The sequence below is a fragment of the Hyla sarda genome, chromosome 3, assembly GCF_029499605.1.
Source record: "Hyla sarda isolate aHylSar1 chromosome 3, aHylSar1.hap1, whole genome shotgun sequence".
Taxonomy (NCBI): Eukaryota; Metazoa; Chordata; class Amphibia; order Anura; family Hylidae; genus Hyla; species Hyla sarda.
Genome location: NC_079191.1, coordinates 72,856,258 through 72,871,502, shown reverse-complemented (window position 1 = coordinate 72,871,502; position 15,245 = coordinate 72,856,258). Strand labels below are relative to the sequence as shown.

Below are 15,245 nucleotides of genomic sequence, written 5' to 3'. Positions count from 1 at the left end.
AGCAGTGGCAGAGAGGAGGGTGGAAATAAAGGCTCTCTGCTCACACATCCATACCGAGCAATCTGCACATCATTTACAATATTGCCAACTAAATGATCACAATTCCTGGCACATGCAGCCTGACCATGAATGGAACTTCAGTCGTCAGCGATCAGCCAGCTATTTCCCACAATTTATGGCTAAACTCTATCCCTATGTGCACCTGCAATACTAAACAGAGCAGGGACCCAACCTGGACAGATTCTTCTTTTCCTGAATGTTTCTACACATTGGCCAAGAACTTTTCCAGTCTCGAGGAAACTTTAAAAGGTCTAGAAATAATTTATAGAGTCTTGTTGCTTTTGCAGTTCCCATTGAGAGGTTTCCGAAAGCCAGAACCATTTCACTCTAACTCTACCATTGGGGAATTGTACTATTATAGTGAACAGAAAAGCGTTGATGTATATAATCAGCATTTATAAAATTTGGAATATACAGAAGGGCCCAACAACAAAACTTAGCATGGGATAGATGGTTTAAGATAACAAGCCCCTTAACTGCTACATGGTCTGCTCCTACGGTTTTCAAAATTTGGACCTTTAGCTGTGGCAAAACTACAACTCCCAGCAGGCCCGAAAAGCCGTTGGCTGTCCGGGCATGCTGGGAGTTGTTTTTTTTTGCAACAGCAGGTTGCCTACAGTTTGGAGACCACTACCCTATGGCATATGTTCCCTTTTGAGTAGGGATCGACCGATTATCGGTTTGACCGATATTATCAGCCGATATTCACGATTTTGGGCGTTATAGGTATTGGCAATTACCTTGCCGATTATGCACCGAAGATAGGCAGGGGGGCAGTGGCGGTGGTGGTTGGACTCAGGTGGACCCCAGAACAGGCAGGGGGAGAGAAACGGGTGGCGGCAGCGGCCTCTGGCCCCGCAAAAGCCGCTGAAGTTGATTTAAAGCGCTCACTTTAAACCATTGATCTGCAGCGACTTCTGTGGGGCCAGGGTGGGGTGGGGCAGAGAAATAGCCGATAACTTATACCGGTATAAGTTATCGGCCTGAAAGTTCACAGATTATCGGTATCAGCCCTAAAAAATCAATATCAGTCGATCCCTACTTTTGAGCATAGGTTCCCATGGTGTACACTTTGCATGCAGAAGAAACCCCTAGACAAAATTATGATTTTGCAGACAAAACTCCAATGTCACTTGTAAGGGGTGAAAAGTCTCTAAATGAATGAATAACAGTCTTTACATTGGAAATGGTGCAGCGATTCTTTCTCTGAAAGCTTAAGGGCATTTGTATTAAGGGGGCTGGGTAGACAAAGCTCTTTTTACAGATTCACACGACTTGCTGGATGAGTGATGAATTACGGGACCTTCCTTCACGCTCTTCAATGTTGTTGGTTAATTCTCTCACGGTGTCTCTAGTCAGTGGGGCACACTTTGACCTTGTTCCAAGATGTGCCTCTCACTCCGGTACTGGATCGAGATTCGGGGCCGGCTTCAGTATTGCCCTGGGGTCTGCAAGTTACCAGGGCTCTAGCTTAGAACTTAAATCTTACGCTGGTTCTGTGCTGGGGTCTGCAACACACTTTGGGTTGAGGATGTCCCACCTGACTCGGCTGCCATCAGTGAGCTTCCTCTTCCATGGGCCAAACTCAGAACTCCTACTTGCAGTGCTAAGTCTCACTATGGGCTCCATTTCAGGGACTGATGCCTAATTTAGGGGAGATTGGTCGCAGCGTCTTCCCATGTGAGCAATAAGCAGATGCTGCATACTGGCAAAGTCATAGGCCTTATCTGTCCCACCATAAAAGCTTCATTTTTTGAACTTTAGAACTTGTAGACCTCTATCTCAAGACAAGGTTACTTTAAATGTGTTTTAGGTACTAGAAAGAAGCAAGTATTCCTCGCATTGAGGGAAAAAAAAAAAAAAAAAGGTATTGGATCTTAACTAGCACCTTTATTGTCAAGACCAGAAAGGAATACTGCTACATTTTCTTAAAAGCCTGCAACCCACCTGTGTTCAGACAATCAATAAATTTATCACTTAGGCTCCAATTTTCATGAAATTGTCGGATAATAGTGAGAAAGGAAAGTGGCCTGGCGATGTCTGAAGAAACACAAAAGTCTGCCTTTTTGTTTGAAAAATTCTGACAATATGCTTTGCTGCCCGCCATATTGATCTATACATTAATACTGTGTATAGGTGGCAGACTGCAAGATGAAAAGTGACTCACCGATCGATCTGTAGAGTGAAAATTTCCTTCAAGTGTGGCCGGGCATTACTGAGAGAGCTCAATAGATGCCACAGCGCTGAGATATAATATTCTCAGACTCATTCTTACTGCCCAGTCAAGATTATACCTGGAATTCATCTAAGCAGAGGGCACATGCTGTGATATTGATAGGGTTATGGCAAGATGAGGTCAATGAGCAACGTATGCTGTGTCACAAGAGTCTCTATTTTTTAAAGAGAACCAGCCCATACCTAAACATAAATCCCAGATTTACTTTTAAAAGGGCACTTCGGTGGAAAACAATTTAAATCAAATGGTGCCAGAAAGTTAAACAGATTTATAAATTACTTCTATTTAAAAATCTTAACCCTTCCAGTACTTATCAGCTGCGGTATACTACAGAGAAATTTGTTAAGTTCTTTCCAGTCTGACCACACTGCTCTCTGCTGACACCTCTGTCTGTGTCAAGAACTGTCCAAAGCAGGAGAGGTATTCTATGGGGATTTGCTTCTAATCTGTACAGTTCATGACATGGACAGAGGTGTCAGCAAAGAGCACTGTGGTCAGACTGGAAAGAACTGCACATTTTTCTTTGTAGTATAAAGCAGCTGATCCTTCCATTATTAACCTCTTAAGGACCAAGGACGTATGAGTACGTCCTTGGTCCCGCTTCCGTGATATAACGTGGGGTCCCACGGTGACCCAGCATCATATCACGGCGGGCCCGGCATCATAGTGAAGCCGGGACCCGCCGCTAATGGCGCGCGGCACTGATCACAGTGCCGCGCCCTATTAACCCTTTAGCCGCGCGCTCAAAGCTGAGTCACGCGGCTAAAAGTGAAAGTAAAAAGTGCCGGTTAGCTCAGTGGGCTGTTCAGGATAGCCGCGGCTGTTCGGGATAGCTGCGCGGCATCCCGAACAGCTTACAGGACAGCCGGAGGGTCCCTATCTGCCTCCTCGCAAACAGATTTCCTATGAGAAACCAGTGATCAATGTTAAAGATCAGTGTGTGCAGTGTTATCGGTCCCTATGGGAGCTATAACACTCCAAAAAAAAGTGAAAAAAAAGTGAATAAAGATCATTTAACCCCTCCCCTATTAAAAGTTTGAATCACCCCCCTTTTCCCATAAAAAAAAAAAACACAGTGTAAATAAAAATAAATATATATGGTATCGCAGCATGCGGAAATGTCTGAATTATAAAAATATAGTCCAAAATAGTGCATTTTTGGTCACTTTTTATATCATGAAAAAATGAATAAAAAGCGATCAATAAGTCCTATCAATGCAAAAATGGTATAGTTAAAAACTTCAGATCACGGCACAAAAAATGAGCCCTCATATCGCGGAAAAATAAAAAAGTTATAGGGGTCAGAAGATGACAATTTTAAACGTATTAATTTTCCTGCATGTAGTTATGATTTTTTCCAGAAGTGCGACAAAATCAAACCTATATAAGTAGGGTATCATTTTAATTGTATGAACCTACAGAATAAAGATAAGGTGTCATTTTTACCGAAAAATATACTACGTAGAAAGGGAAGCCCCCAAAATTTACAAAACGTCGTTTTTTTTTCAATTTTGTCTCACAATGATTTTTTTTTCCGTTTCACCGTCGATTTTTGGGCAAAATGACTGGCGTCATTACAAAGTAGAATTGGTGGCGCAAAAAATAAGCAATCATATGAATTTTTAGGTGCAAAATTTAAAGAGTTATGATTTTTTAAAGGCAAGAAGCAAAAAACGAAAGTGCAAAAACGGAAAACCCCTCGGTCCTTAAGGGGTTAATCAGCTGGTGTGTACCACAAAGGAAGTGCTTTTATTTTTGAATTTCTTTTCTGTCTGACCACAGTGCTCTCTGCTGACACCTCTTTCCATGTCAGGAACTGTCCAGCGCAGGAGAGGTTTGCTATGGGGATTTGTTCCAGCTCTGGACAGTTTCTGACATGGACAGAGGTGTCAGCAGAGAGCACTGTGTCAGACTGAAAAGAATTTCAAAAAGAAAAGAACTTCATGTGGAGCGTACAGCAGCTGAAAAGTACTGGAAGGATTAAGATTTTTAAACAGAAGTCATTTAAAAATCTGCTTAACTTTCTGGCACCAGTTGATTTAAAAAAAATAAAATAAATGTTTTCCACCAGAGTACCCATCAAACTAGGAGGCGTAATTGCACGTAAATAGCCAGGAAGCTACAAATAACTTTGTAACAAAACGTTTCTCTGTGAGACACAGCTATTTAGGAGCATAGGTCATACGAAAAGCTATAATAAGTGCACTGTGTATATAGGAATGCAAAGTCTACAATTGAATAAATATTTACTAAAAAGTTATATCTTTTCAGTGGTTTAAAGTATTAAGAGTAAAAACTGACACCTTACACTATGATAGCACTATGATTGTGAAAAGGATAAGTGTTACCAGCATTGTTTTTACACTTCATTGTTTTGTAAGGCAGATTCCTCAAGAAACATTTGCAAAGTATTCCGTGTGGATTCCGTCTTGCAGCATACCCCTATCGACTACAATGGGTTTTCCTCAGCTGTGTGCACAAATCCGAAGTTCCAACATGGAACTTTCAATGAATATTCAAATTCCGGCAGAAGATTAACCAAGTTAAAATTCCAGGTAAAGCAGTTTTCCTGGCTAAGTTCTGTAGTGTGAACACACCCTTAGTTTGTATTTGTAACAAGGGAGAATAATACAGGCTGTAACAAGGAATCAGCACGTGACAAGTAATGTATTAACAAAGTTACTCAACTTAAGATGTAGATGAACTTTATATTAAAATTTTCAAATAGTCTTCATATTGTGATGTTTCCTATAAAAAAAACTTGGCGTATCCTGTACAGAGTAGCTCATGTGCTAAAATTTAGGATAACAAACAAATGTTATCCTAAATGTCAGACAGTTTCCTTTATTCCCACACTGTGTACAGTTCTAGAGGTCTTGCCGACAAAAAGATATTAATAAAAAAAGATTAAAAAGAAATGGTTGGGCTACTTTCACACTGCCGTCATGCCCCGTCCGAAAACGGGCGTTAGGCTCTCCTTTTTTTTGCCTTTAATGTCCGTTATCGGCACAGTGCACAATGGGCAACAACGGGTCCCAATGGATCCCAATGTCTAGGGTGCCGTTGTTTTTGTAGCGGGAGTAGCGGGAGAAAAAGACGTTGCAAGCACTCATTTTTCTCCCTCCTTTCTTGACATCTGCTGCCTGCTGGGTCACAACGGCAGTGTGAAAGGGGCCTAAGACAGCATTTGTCTCCCCATTGATTGGTGCAGAGAGACGCAACTCGTGCTGGATGGTATATTTGCTGAGGCAACCGTACAACACCTATTGAGTTCCATGCCAGAGTCCCGTTCATCTGTAAAAGACTCGTGCACGCAACTTGCTGGGTGTCGTACGGTGTCCTCAGCAAATGTACCACCCAGCATGAGTTGCGTTTCTCTGCTCCATAATCGCTAAATTTGTATTGTCTGGAGTAAAGAAGACAAGGGGGGGGGGGGGGCATGATTTAAACCTTTACATATATTACAGGAAGAAAGATGAGAATGGGGGTCATAATGGAAATATTTACAAATTTAACAAGAAGAAAGAGGGGAAAGGGGAACAACATATATACTTTTAGAAAAAATGTCAAAAGTTTTGATTGGTCTTAGAGTTCAGACTGCCACTGATCATTAGAGTGGGCTTGGTAAAGCCTGCAGCTGTGTGCTTCACTCCCTGACTTGTTGCAACTCTGTCCAGTATAAATCTATGGAGACCATCTTCAGCAGCTGAACTGGGGAGTGAAGCACCCAGCCGCATGCTTTTTCCCACTTATTCTAATGATCGGTGGAGGTCTAAACACCCAGACCACGACCAATCAAAACTTTTGACATGTCCCTGAGATAAAGAGTTAAATAAGGTTCATCAGAGAAGTGTTTTTAATAAGAAGCTAAATCTGAGATTATTAGGGGGAAGATCAGAAGCAATGTTAAAAAATCTTATTTTACTGAAACAGGAGTAAATGCTTGAGAAAATATTCCAGCAGATGTGGTTGGTAAACCCACTAAGTGAATGTGAATGTAAACCTGCCTGGGATATACATTTATCTATTCTAAGATTTAAAAAAATGAATATAATATTAAATAAATAAAAATTATAATAAATAAAAATAAAATAATACAAGGGCGGTCTTTTTTTGCCATCACTTTTCTATGTTTCTATCCGACTGTGTGGATTATCAGATGACAGGAATTTTAATGTAAAGCTTATAGTGCAACGGGAAACACTGAACAGATTTGGTTTCTATTTGTGTAGAAGACAAAAGCAGTTTTCCAGCTGCGTTTTTCCAGAAAAATAAGGATGCAGCCCAGCCTGTAAATCCTATTAGCGGTGTGGCTGTGACTGCTTCCTCCGATCCAGCAAGGGCCTCATTGCATCCACAGATCAGCGCTCACTAATGACTCTCATCTCGGTGGCATTAGTTCTCTCTTTCGTGAATAATGTCTTGATTGTTTCTCCGAAACTGAAAATCCACAAAGCAGAGATGGAATGTTTGGGCTGGAATTCTCATAAGCGCTGATATGGTCCCTTGTTAAATATAATGACTGATTTAGGACCGGCATAAACAGCTCTTTCCTAGGATTATATTGGCCAAGTGATTTTAACCATTCGGTATGATTTACATGGCGATTTTGCGTCACCACGGCGAGGCAACAGCTGTTTTCCTGCACAAACAGACGCCATGGTGCTGCATTATTTAAAAAAACATTTACAGTTGTCATATAGCCATGAACCAGTACAACATCTGTAAAATGAATCTCCATCTTTACAAAACATGAGTCTGAGTAACTTCTGAATATATTGTCAGAGCTCTGTTTTTTTCTGATACACATTTCCATGGATACAAATCATACAATGAAACAATTCTGTCTGCCTGTAGTCACCACTAGAGGGAGCTTAAGATTTTGCTGCATACTATAAATGTAATTAACTTAGTTATAGAAAAAAAATGCAGTAAGCTCCCAAGTACCCCCTTGTGGAGGCTGTAGGAAGCACATTGATAGAATACTGGTTATGATAAACAACATGTTTATTCTTCTTACATTTTTATTTTTAATACACATATATGACAGTACTTTGGTCAGTATTTACAACAGCATTTGTAAGCCAAAACCAGGGTTAGGTCTGAAATACAAAGGATACACTTCTGGTTCAAGCTTGCATATGTTGATACATAAAACTAGTTAAAATATTGTGAAAATGACCACTAGGCTGGTGTCACACATACCATTTTCCAGAAGAATGGCAAATGAATGTGGCATTTTTCAGGCTTTTTAAAAAAAAAAAAAAATCCGTTTATGGTCTAAAATTCACTGCAGCCATATATTAGCCAGAAGTAAATGGGGCCATTAAAAAACCTACAAATAACCCTTTTTTTTGTAGCATGTTTCCTTACATGTGGGGTGCTTTTTAAATCAGTGTCAGTGGATTTGTTTTTCCATATCCCTCCATTGTTTTTTCTTTGCTTTTTAAAAATATCATAAAAAATGTAAATCATAAAATGTATGTATTTAAACTTACTTAAAATGTGAAAAAAAACTACTTTAAAAATGCTTAAATAACATAGAAGCAGTTTTAAGCTAATAAAACATAGTAAGTATTTCTAAATTCCCTTACGTCCTAACCAGTAGCACAGATGGGGTATTCCACCCCCCGCGAACTGGTAGGACAGATGGAAGTTTTATTGAACCTAATTAAACAATCAGTAAGACACACCCACAACCCCCTGTATAAGTAAGAGGGTCATCCTCTGCCTCATTGTGTTTTTTTCTGTCCTCCCGGACAGTGGGACAGATGGTGACCCCCTTACTCCTGTTGGAGGGGGGGGTTTCTCTTACTTGCAGTTCTGGGCTTAGTTTGCGAGCCCATCTGCTCCTATCCTCGGAGCCGCGACTCCAATCGCGGCCCCGGCCGGAAGTGCGTCAGCTGCGTCTGACGTCACTTCCTGTTTCTCTCTTTCGCTCCCGGCTCGGTTTTTTGCGCCGTTTTTGCCAATAATGCGGCGAAACCGAGCGAGGAGCCTCTTCTATAACCCTCTAACTAATAGGGTTCCTTTCCTCCTGTTTTTTGTAAGACAGGATTTCTCTTCTGCAACTCCGCCTTGTGGGCGGAGTCTTGTTTTGGCGCCAGCCAGGAGGATATTTAAACTCCCCCTAGGCTGCCATTCAGCCTCCTAGAGCGCAGAGCTGTTGGTACTTCCACAGTCCTGTCTTTTTGAGTCTTAGTAGTGCATCCTTGCGGATTCTACTTTTCCCTATCTCTTACCTGGTCTCTTGCTGAGAACTTGGGTATTTTTATTATATTTTAGCTAGCCGCAATTTTTTCTTGCCGCTACATTATCTAATCACTCCTCTCATATTTACCTAGATATGTCGACCGAGGGCTCAGGGGATCGTGAAGGCTTGGCAAAAAGATCCGCCAAGCGCAAGCACCTCTCTTGCCATGACTGCAATACTCCCCTGGAGGATAATTATGAATTTTCCAGGTGCCCTCCTTGTAGGGCTAAGTCTCTACCTTCCCATCAGACTGAACCTACAGTCCAGGATATGTATGTGTGGGTCTCCTCTAACATGTCGGCTATGCAAGCCTCTATTGAGGAGCTGAAACACGTTGTCTCTCAGAAACGCGCCAGACCTTCTTCACCTCCCAGAATGGAGATGTCTGTGGATCAGGAGAGAGAAGATTCCAAGTCCTCCTCTTCGGATGAGGAGGTCACTGCATCTTATTTTTTTCCGCTGGAAAAGACCCAGCGTCTTCTGAGATCCATCCGGTCGGGGGACCAGGATGTTGATCCCGGGGAAGCCTCTACCTCCGCCTCTAAGGGACCTAGGGTCTTTAAAGCGGATGATACCCTTCTGTCCGTGCTTAGAACGGAATGGAAAAAAACAGAAAAGGGTCCGGTCTTAACTAAAAGATTTAAGACCATGTTTCCTATACAGGAATCTCAGCTTTCTTCCTGGGGCCCTGTCCCTAAGGTTGACATGGCAGTTGCCAAACTGTCCAAGAGGACAGTGGTCCCTGCCGAGGATGGGTCTTCCTTGCAGGATCCAATGGATCGGAAGGCTGACTGTGCCATGAGGCGCTCCTACTCCACTGCTTCTGCGTCTGCATCAGTGGCGATAGCTTGCTCTGAGGTAGCAAACTTTTTGAAGACCCGTCTTTCTAACATCCAGTCGGATTTGGACCAGGGGGTTCCTAGAGATGAAATTCTTTCATCCTTCAAGACGTCCAATCTGGCCGTTGATTTTTTGTGCGATGCTTCCACCCAGCATCTTAAATTGGCCTCCAAGTCTATGGCCCTGGCTTCCGCTGGACGACGTCCTCTATGGTTAAAACCTTGGAAGGTTGACAACTCTTCCAAGAACACCTTATGTGCTATGCCTTACGAACCCGGCATTCTTTTCGGAGCTGAGCTGGACCGCATTATGGAGGGACTTTCTGACAAGAAAGGCAAGTCCCTTCCTTATTCCTCCTTTCGTGGTCGAGGCCGGCGTTCTGGGGGCGGATCAGCCCCCCAGCCTAAGCCTCAGAGAGAATGGGGTAATCAACGCCGGGGCGGAAAACACTCCCGTGGCTCCAAAGACAACAGAAAGCTCTGACTGCGGGCTTCTACGAAGCTCTGGGTTCCTTGCCGAGGTGACCTTTCCAGTTTCCCATCCTGCCCCCCAGATTCCAGTTGGTGGTCGTCTTCACCACTTTTCAAGCGCCTGGTCCCTCCACATTCAGGATCCTTGGGTCCTGAGATTAATCTCGGATGGTTATTCGATAGACCTCGAATCAATTCCCCCATCCAATTATGTGGAGACAAGAGTTTTTTCACCAATCAAACAGGGGGCGCTAGAAACCTACATTCTGGAATACATCCAGAAGAATGCCTTAGAGGAAGTTCCTCTTTCAGAACGGGGGTCAGGAATTTATTCTCCAGTCTTCCTAGTTCCCAAGGTAACAGGAGACTGGCGGATGATTATAGATCTGAGATATCTCAATCAGTATGTGAAGCACAAACGCTTTCGTATGGAAACTATTCAATCTGTGGTCAACCTCATCTCGCCAGGGGATTACCTGGCTACTCTGGATCTAAAGGATGCTTACCTTCATATTCCTATTCATCCGGTATCCAGAAAGTATCTAAGGATCGCAGTTCAGGTAGGGGGAGTTCTAAAACACCTCCAGTTTGTAGCCCTCCCGTTTGGAATTTCTTCGGCCCCACACACATTTACCAAAGTGGTGGTAGCGGTAGTCGCTGCTCTAAGGCTCCAGGGGCTCAGCATCGTTCCCTACCTAGACGATTGGCTCCTCAGAGCTCCTTCTTCTGCGATCCTGTCCCAACATCTGCAACTAGCAGTATCCTTCCTTCACCAGTTAGGGTGGATAGTCAATTGGGCCAAATCCAATTTCCTCCCTACTACCTCAGTGAGGTTTCTCGGCTTCATAGTCGACTCAATCTCCATGACACTCTACCTCTCTCCCGAGAGGAAATCTCGGGTGCAGGAATTGGCCCTTTTTCTCTCTGTACCCCGGAGAGTTTCCATTCGCACTCTCATGCGGATGTTGGGACTTATGTCCGCTACCGTGGATGCGGTTCCTTGGGCTCTTTGGCATCTACGCCCTCTTCAATCAGAGGTGCTCGCCACTTGGAATCTCAGGCCCTCGGGCCTAAACAAGTGCCACTCCCTGTCTTATCGAGTCAGGTCCTCTCTCAGATGGTGGTCTCACCTCGAGGACGGCAAGTCAATGATCCAACCCCCTTGGATCATACTTACTACCGACGCGTCCCTTGTAGGTTGGGGAGCGCATCTCTTGGATCTGTTAGTGCGGGGATCTTGGTCTCCTCAGGAGAGAGGGTTAACCTCCAATCTCCTCGAGATTCGAGCCATCAGATTAGCACTCCTCCACTATGCTTCTCTTCTTCAAGGGAAAGCAGTAAAGATCCAATCAGACAGCATGACGGCTGTATTGTACATCAACAAGCAGGGAGGCACTCGATCACAAAGCCTCCTCAGAGAGGTGGGTCTGATCTTGGATTGGGCAGAGAGGAACCTAACCCACCTGTCGGCAGTTCACATTCGGGGATCTCTCAATGTGATCGCCGACCGCCTGAGCAGAGGACTTTCAACTGGAGAATGGTCTCTCCATCCAGAGATGTTCAAACAAATAATACTCAGGTGGGGTATGCCAGAAATAGATCTTATGGCAACAAGGTTCAACACCAAAGTGGTGAGATTTTGTTCCCTGTACAGGGAAGACAACCCAGTAGCAATCGATGCTCTCTCAATCCCATGGAGGTTCAGGCTGGCCTACATCTTCCCTCCAATTTCCTTGATCCCAAGGGTATTGATGAAAATCAGGCAGGACCAAGCCTCTGTCATAGCCATAATTCCATTTTGGCCCAAGAGAGCTTGGTTTACCCAACTCTTGCAAATGAGTCGGGGACAATTCTGGAGGCTTCCCCCAGAGCAAGCACTAGTGTCGGGGGACACTCACAGCTGCTCAAATCTTCAAATGTTCAACCTGACAGCCTGGAGGTTGATCAGTCCCTTCCACATCTAGAAGGGCTTTCTAGTGCGGTCTTGAATACCCTCTCGCATTCCAGAGCGGAGTCCACTAACAGAGCCTATAAAAGAATTTGGACAACTTTTCAGTCTTGGTGCTCCAAGAAACAACTACCTGGACAGAATCCAGCTGTTGCCACAATCCTCAACTTTCTCCAGGAGGGATTAGACAAGAATCTATCTCCTTCCACACTCAGAGTTCAGGTATCAGCCATCTCTGCCTTTCTCAATAAACCATTGTCTCAAGACCCACTAGTCAAAATATTCTTGAGGGGATCCTCAAGGTTAAAACCTACAATTATACAACCTGTCCCAGCATGGGACTTATCGACGGTGCTCAAGGGGTTAGCATCTCCCCCCTTTGAGCCCTTGGAGGAGGTGGACATGAAGTTTGTTACCATTAAAATAACTTTTTTTACTGGCAATCACTTCAGCCAAAAGGATTGGGGAACTTCAAGCGCTCTCGGCACTTGAACCATATACTAAATTTTTGCCGGATCGAGTGTTACTCAGATTCATGCCATCCTTTATACCTAAGGTTCCATCATTCCAAAATATAAATCAAGTTATATCCCTGCCAGTATTTTCTCCTCCTCCATCCTCCAATGAAGATAGTGCTCTTCATTGCCTAGATATCTCGAGATGTCTCCAGATCTATATAAGAAGATCTTTGGAGTTTCGGAAGGATGAAAATCTGCTAATTCTCTTTTCAGGACCCAAGAGAGGTCTTAAAGCTTCAAAGCCCTCCATCAGTAGATGGGTAAAAGATGCCATTCGTATTGCCATGGTATCCCAAGGTAAGGAGCCTCCTGAGTTTGTAAAAGCTCATTCCACCAGGTCTGTATCTACCTCCTTTGCGGAAAGGAGTCTTGTTCCCTTGGAACATATATGCAAAGCTGCTTCCTGGAGTTCACTCTCCACATTTATCACCCACTACAGACTTGACAGTAGATTGGCCGATTTTTCCTCATTTGGACGGACAGTATTATCTGCCGTCAGGCATGAGAGCCCTCCCTCATAGGGTTTCTGCTTGCCATTTCCCCATCTGTGCTACTGGTTAGGACGTAAGGGAATCGTTAATTTCTAACGATAATTTGTTTTCCCTTAGTCCTAACAGTAGCACAACTTTCCCTCCCTAGTTAAATTATTTTCTTCTATTATTTACCTTTAGTTCTTCTTGTTACTACACAATGAGGCAGAGGATGACCCTCTTACTTATACAGGGGGTTGTGGGTGTGTCTTACTGATTGTTTAATTAGGTTCAATAAAACTTCCATCTGTCCTACCAGTTCGCGGGGGGTGGAATACCCCATCTGTGCTACTGTTAGGACTAAGGGAAAACAAATTATCGTTAGAAATTAACGATTCTAGTATTTTGATAAATTTGACACATCTTTGAACTGTCTAGTATGTGCCAAAATTTTGCTAATTGTTTTGCGCACAAAACTGTTCACTTGTCACTCCCATTTACCAATAACACATGCTCTTGATCCTTAGACCACTTCCTTTTATGTAAAAACATTTTTTTAAATCAACTGGTGCCAGAAAGTTACCGTAAACAGATTTTGTAAATTACTTCTATTTAAAAATCATAATCCTTTCAGTAGTTATCAGCTGCTGTATGTTCCACAGGAAGCATACAGCAGCTGATAACTGTTTTTGACTTTCTTTTCTGCCTTACCGCAGTGCTCTCTGCTGACAACTCTGTCCATGTCAGGAACTGTCCAGGGCAGGATAGGTTTGCTATGGTGCAAATCATGTAATCTGTTTTTTGTACCAAAAATCTGACGCCTTTACAACAGTAAATCTGCCCCATTGAGTTGCATGCAACTTAGTGTGGACTGCAACTGATACCTAATAGTTAGGGAATCTGTCAGCTCTATTTTATGCTCAGAGCTCAAGTGTCAAGGAGGTGTTGAAGAATCACAGCATGCATGTCTCCTTCCTCCACCATCCCTCCTAGCCTTGACTGATTGACATACAGGGCTCAGTGCTTGAAGATGAGCAGGGAGGGGTGGGGGAGGGAGGAGGCATGCATGTTGCAGTTTGACAACACCTTCTTGATACTTGAGCTCTGAGCATACAATAGAGTTCCCAGATTCTCTTTAAAATGTAAAAATTCTACCCACAGTGAATGATTGACTGCAGTAGTCTGGTGCCTTGTGTTAAAAGGGAACAATATACCAGTGGAGAACCTGGCATGTTTTAGAATTGAGGTGGCACTGGGCAGATATGTGTGATTTTTTTCTTTTAATTAGTAGAAGCAATCCATGGAAACATCTGAAAAAAATAGAAGGCATCTCACAGCAGATAACGTGCCGGGGTGCAATAATCAGCCAATTACCAATCAGATGCTAGCGGCATATCATAGCCATATGTCACCAATGATTGATATGTGCTAACTCCTTTACCAGGTGTTCTGTCCCTTTAAGAACGTTTCCTTTGAGGGCTTTGCTTTGTCCTTCTTATTTGTTGAGAGGTGGTGGTGGTGGGGGGTGGTAGGTCTTACAGTGTGTGTTGTGTGTGCAGAGTGACTGGTTGTCTGTTTTGGTGTTATGTGTCTTATGTCAGGCACCGGGCATTTATAGCCTTTCTTGCCTCCTACTCTTTATACTGATGGAATGTTCTCCCATTGTCACTCATATTGTGAGTTCCTCTTTAGTAATATTTTTCATGGGATAACGCTTTATTTCCTGAAACCTTTGCCGGACTGTGCTGCCTTGGTGCTCTGATGTATGATTTGTTGGATCTTATTATTAAAAACATAAACAAATACTTAAAAAAAAAGTGTAAAAAAAAGAACATTTACTTCATATCCTATGTATTTCTAATTTAATTGACGTCCTGAAATAAAAATGGATTCTGACTGGATCCGATCTTCGGAGTGAGACAACTTTTCCACTGTGTTGTAGAAACTAAATAATATATTTTAATTGTTACAAATTGACGGGTACAGTGGGAAAAATAATGAGAATTCGGCAGAGGTTCTGTTCTCGGCATCTCACCGCTCATTTTACAGCTCATATTACTTTTGTAAGAAGTTTTTAGCACAGAGACTGATTAATGAAGCCGAGTCCCCGTCTCTACGTTCACCGCACTCCGCTCCAGAGGCTTCAATATTGACTTGCAGCTAATTGTTTTCATTCAATTAATAATTTAATAATAATCTGGAGGCTGCTGGGATTGTATCTGATAGCATAATGATAAGAGTTATGACTATAGATGTGCTGGGTGTCACTGGCTATTGTGCAAGTTGTTACCAGTTATTATGCATTTAAGCTCCTTCACATGCCCTGATTCTCCAGGGTCTTTATAGAGGTTTTCCAGGACTTTTTTTTTATATAGATGACCTATCCCCAGGATCGGCCATCAAGATCTAATTGTTGGGTGATAATACTTAAGTGAATGGGAGATAAGCTG

General features: G+C 43.0%; 1 protein-coding gene across 18 annotated transcripts in view; it reads right to left on the bottom strand.

The window, feature by feature from the left end:
• Positions 1–15,245, bottom strand: part of KLHL29 (kelch like family member 29) — a 917,635-nt gene that overhangs the window by 65,084 nt on the left and 837,306 nt on the right. The gene's annotated exons all lie outside the window — the stretch shown is intronic.